We start from the raw sequence: 5,337 nt of genomic DNA on the forward strand, positions 1-5,337 counted from the left end.
CTGGAGAAGATGGATGACTTGCTGCGATCCCAGCTATTCAGCCTAACCTCAGCAGTAACAAATAACACGAGCTTTGTGTACCATGGACAAAGTGAGGTGAGAAGATCTGCACGGGTATGTAGCTCCTGCATAGGAAACGCCCTGAACTTGTTGCAGTGGCCAGATTTAACTGGTGCGTGCTCTGGAAAAGAGGAGGCTAATTGTTGACCCTTGTTTTAGTGATTCAGTAACAGAACTGGCTTCTAAGGTGCAGAAAGTCAAACCCAGCAAATTCTGGGAGCTCAGTCTGGGGCAAAACAAGTTCTCGGTGAAAAACCTACAGAATGAGAAAGGCAGGGGAGGACTGAGGTCAAACAAACACCAAAATCTGTGATTCTATCTGTAGATACTGCTACCAGTTACTCAAGTGATGTGAGCAGTAGCGAAAATACCAGTGCTCAATCACTGTTTAGCATCTCTTGCCTTGTCCACACAGGTACTGCAGGCTGGGGATGGTGAGGTTCAGGTGCCCCGCTTTGTTTCCTCTGACTGCACTAAGATTCATTTGAACAGGGGCAAAGACACCCCAGGGTGAGGAAATACTCTGCTTTTTTAAAACCCCCAAACACTAAGTATATCTTTCCTGAGAAAAGGTTTAAGTACAGCAGATTTAGTTTATAAAAAAAAAAAAAACCACAAAAAAACAAAAAACAACACACACAACAAACCAAGCCACCCCGTTTTCTGTGGCCGTAGCTCCGGTGCCTCAGGTGACCGCTGCAGCAGAGCATACTCTGGGCTCCCGTCTCCCTTAAATCTGACATCGTCGTGCCTGTCGCAAGAGGGTACTGCAGCACAAGGGTAGGAGCTGCTGCTCTTCACGCTGCCTTGTCTGAAGGCCTTGGTGCTCACAGCACGTGTGTCGCTAGTAAAGCTGGCTATGTCCTTACAAATAAGGTGCTTTCCTGTTAACCTGTGCATGGAAGTGTCAATTTTTGAATGTTTTCAAGAACTTTATTTCTGGTTGGATAAGACGTGGTAACATTTCAATGGCTTTTGAAGGCTTGCAAAGCTTTTTTGAATTAAGCGATTTGTTCTGGTAATTTTTAAAATGTGTATTTTCCCCAGCACAGAGGATTCATTTAAAAAGGAAACTGTAACCTACAGAAAAGGAGAGGAACAAAGATCCATCTCCTGTTCTCCCACAAGTAGATGGGTGGCAAAACGAGGGGTCATCTCCACAGATCTATAGAATCCAGGCAAACTGGTGCCCAAGTGACCTGGAAAAGAAGGGAGAAAAGGACTTGACTCGTTGTCTACGAAATGCCGTGGAACGCTGAGCCAGTCTCTCCCGGAGGACAGTGCCGGATCTGGCATCAGGATCATGCGGACCGAGCTCGTGCCCAGCAGTGGTGAGTCTGCAGGGTGCAGAGCTCTCTGCTGCTCGCAGGAACACAGTTTCCTCACAGCCGAGTCTCAGCTGGTACCCTGCGGGGTGTCTCTGCTGACCTGAGTCTACTGCTGCTTTATCAGAAGATATTTTCTGCTGGTCTTGAATTTTGCCCCTTTGCACTACCTGCCAACCTTGTTCAGGCTTGCTTTTTCCAGTTTTTAGGAAAAGGGAATCCTCATCTGTACAGGTAACAGCAAGGTATCTGCAGGGATTTCTGCTGGGGAAGGTGGAGTTTGGGGGGTGGCTTTAGGGCACAAAGTCCAGGGCTGGCTTAAGTTCAGTTCTGTTGTGCTTGTCTAGTACATAGGAAGATGTAGAACAAAAGAGTCTGAAGAAATCCTTCATTTTGTCCTAAAGAGAACATTGAAATCATCTTGCTCCATTTTATCTGCACTGCTTTGTGCAGTGGCAGTATCGTAGCCAATGAGGTTAATCCGAGGCGCGATTATTGCTAATTGAAAACTTTTCCCAGTGACCCTCAGTGGAATGATCAGATCAAGAAATAAATTATTTAAATCTTAAACACAGCATTTTAGAAAGTCTTTCACAATTCATGTTAATATATTGTTTTTTCTTTAGCCAGTTTGTGTTTGCCATTGTATTCCTTGCTGGCATGATCTAATGTTCTTTCAGAGGACACAGTAAGATCAAATCAAAATGTTTTCAGCCTGTGTATGGCTTTGCTCAGCACATGAGCTGAAGTCATACAAGCCAGCATTTGTTCTTGAATGCAGTATCTCCAGTTTAGTGAGCTGTTTTCAACCATTCAGGGCTGAACCAAGAACAGGAACACGCATCCCAGCTGAGCAGTTATTTGTTTTTCAGGAGTTAGAACAAGGAACAACCCAAAGTGTCAGTTAATGCACAGCTGATGCCATCTCCTTGTCTGGGCACAGCTGGGGTGTTGTGGTAAAACCCAGGCGCTTGAGGATAACAGTCCCCTTGCTGGAGCATCCCACGCCGCTCCTGGCTACCTCATCACCATCTGAAGGAAGCTTTTTTCTGCCCGTTTGAGTCTGAAATGATAAAAACTCAGGGTATGTGAGCAAGAACTTTCATCTTGACCTGCAAGAACTGTCCCTTTGCGAGCCAGGGAGCTGGGCAAACGGAGAAGGAATCAGTTGGGAAGCAGCACAGCAGTTGTTCGTCCCGTTCACTCTCCCCCGCCGCTGCCCTTGTGTGCAGGCGATGCTGGGGAAGGGGGCAGCTCTTGGCGTGCCCCGTTTCACCGGCCCAAGCGGGAAGAGCACAGCGCGCTCTGGTTCCTCCAAGCAGGTCAGATGTGGATGCCTAATTTCCGCTCTGTACTTGCGACCGTCAGTTAATTGCCAGTCTGTAGGATGAGAATTGGAAAGAATTTTCAAAAAATAGTGGAAATGACATGATGTGCCTTGTTTTCTTTCTGCCTGGTACCCTACCTCCAGCGGATCTGGAGCCAGAGGAAGCTTTTCAGGCCAGTGTCAGTGGAAGATGCAGGGACTTGAACACAGTTGGCTTTGTGAAGATGGGTCACGGCCACAAGTACTGCAGAACAGTACAGGGTCTGTCCCTGGTTTGGGGGCAGTGGGGGGCTCCTCTTGGCCTTTGTCCAGTGGAATGGAGCAGTAGCAGCGGTTACGACTCTGGCACCTGGCTGCTGCCGAACACATCTCCCACGCCTGCACTGAGGCCTCGTCCTTAGGCTGTTTGCTGCATACAGGGTGCACTACAGGGTACCGCTTCTTATCCAGAGAAAGAGAATGGAATAATTACTAACTTCAATTTTTTGTGATAGCAGAAAAATCACACAGAAAACATAAAGCTGGAATTTTAACTTGGGCTTAGCAGCATGGTCAAGAAGTTAAGATCCAGTGGAAATCCGAGCAACACACTGAATGCCTTTAAATTGTGAGGAAAATGCCAATTTTTCTTCAGCTGTCACACTAAAAGCCACACCAACAGGTTACACTACTGTGTAAATCATAAAATGCATCCTCCAGAAAGCTGACATTTCCCAAGTCATAAATCCCGCGCTGATTCATGGTGTGTGATGGGTTGGGTTTCCTTCCTGAATAATAATCACTGGAGAGGGAGAAATTCAGTGGGGTTTTTATATGAAATATCTGAAACTTGTGCTGTCGCTGACCCTGAGCTGGGCAGCTTGTGCTGCTGAGCTGTTCCTGGGGGTGTTTAGTGTCCTGCATGCCCTGCAGCTCAGCAGCAGGCGAAGGTGCGCAGCACTTGGTCGGACAGGGCTCCAGAGCTGCTTTCCGTCTCTAAATATCTGCGGTTAGGGACGCCCGGCTCTCTGCTGGGGTGCTGCCATCCCTGCGGGGCGGGCGGTTGTCCGCGGCCTCGGCAGTGCGGACTGGGCTGCAACCCTGCTCGGGCCACGGTGCCCATCGAGACTTTGGCTGCTGAAGTGGCAGCTTTGAAACCTGGCGTCGCCTTGCGTGCTGTAGTGCAGCTCGCCTGCCAGTCGTCCAAAGCTTAGGCCTGAGAAATCCAGCTGAGACAGTTTCTCATAAATTATGTGTCAGGCAGATTTATTCACAGTAATTATCGCTGTGCCAGCTAGCGAGGTATTTACCGATCGCTCAGCAGCCACTGAAATGAAACTATACAAAGACAAACCGCGCATTGTTATTGACATTATTTTTAGACACTGGCGGGGAACTAATCCAGAAATGACATTGCACGGGTAGGTGTCTACACTGATAGTGCCATTTCTCCATTATATTTACAGCTTTTGTTGTCAGGGATCTCAGCATCCAGCTGAAGTGCTCTGCCAAGAGAAATGACGTGTACACCCTGAGCCCAAGGAAACAGTGTGTGGAATTAAATATTTAGTAGCTGAATAAATGGAATTTTTCAGGTCTTCAGTTGCGTAGTTGTCAAATAAATCAACTATCGGTCTTTATTTTCATGATGTCAATGTGAGTGGAAGTAATCGCTAGCAATTTTTAAGGGAGCTTTCAAATGCTAAGATTGGTGTGACTAATAAAACGCATCTCATCAGACAAATTTTCCACACATATCTATTTGGTGAATGCAATAACCTGATACTTTCTCACATCTTAGTCTGCAGGTCACGAGAGAGTATGGCAAAGTAATAAAACAATTCAAGGCATTTAAACGTGGCTTTTGATTTGCTAGTAAATCAGGGGGACTTTTTAAAGGAAAAAGCTCAACTGAAAGAAAGAAATGTGATACTAAAAAAAATAGTGCCGTTATTACAAAGCTATGAAGACTTTATTACTTGGAGCATTCCTTTTGCGACGATGAGTTAATCTGTCCCTCGGATCTAATATAGAGTAGCATAGCCTACAGTTGTTTACACGAGCTGTCTGGGATTTGTAAAACTGAAAGCATTTCTTCGCCAGCCTACTGAATGCTGCGTGTAGTCTTTCAGACGTTACAAATATGGGTAACAAAAATGTAAATTTGACATTCTAATACTTGATATCTAGGTACTGGTGAAATGATGAGGATTAGAATGTACTCGAAACATACGAGCTGTTTCAGCAGTAGATATTGCCAGTTTTCTTTGCGAAAGGGGTGGTATTTTAAGGAGGTGTTCTGATAGTTGCTTCCCAAACGTCAGACACTAAATTGCTCAAATCCAGCAGAAGTAGCACAGCAAGCGCATCCATGTTGTGGTTACCAAGCAGCTGATCTTTGCTTTCCCTATTATATTCCCAACACCCCTCAGAGGGGACTGGGCTGTGATGAAATCCTGTCTCTGGTACAAAAGGGGAAGAGTTTGCCTCTTAATGAGGTGATATGGGATTGTTTAGAGTGAAATCTTTCCCTAACATGTTGTCTAAGAAAGCAGCGCTGACTCGGGGAGAGGAAACACGAAGCGCACGAAGCTGAGATCCGGGATCGTTGTCTCTGGCGCTGGGCTCTCTGAGCACGCACAGCCT

The 5,337-nt window shown here is 46.3% G+C and overlaps 1 non-coding gene across 1 annotated transcript; it reads left to right on the forward strand.

Moving 5' to 3' along the window:
- Positions 1–1,826: 1,826 nt before the first annotated feature.
- On the forward strand, positions 1,827–1,984 carry LOC142361262 (U4 spliceosomal RNA). Its single transcript, XR_012763857.1, has one exon. It is a non-coding gene; the product is annotated as a U4 spliceosomal RNA (small nuclear RNA).
- Positions 1,985–5,337: the final 3,353 nt, after the last annotated feature.

Source organism: Opisthocomus hoazin, chromosome 4 (genome assembly GCF_030867145.1).
Source record: "Opisthocomus hoazin isolate bOpiHoa1 chromosome 4, bOpiHoa1.hap1, whole genome shotgun sequence".
NCBI classification, from domain to species: Eukaryota; Metazoa; Chordata; class Aves; order Opisthocomiformes; family Opisthocomidae; genus Opisthocomus; species Opisthocomus hoazin.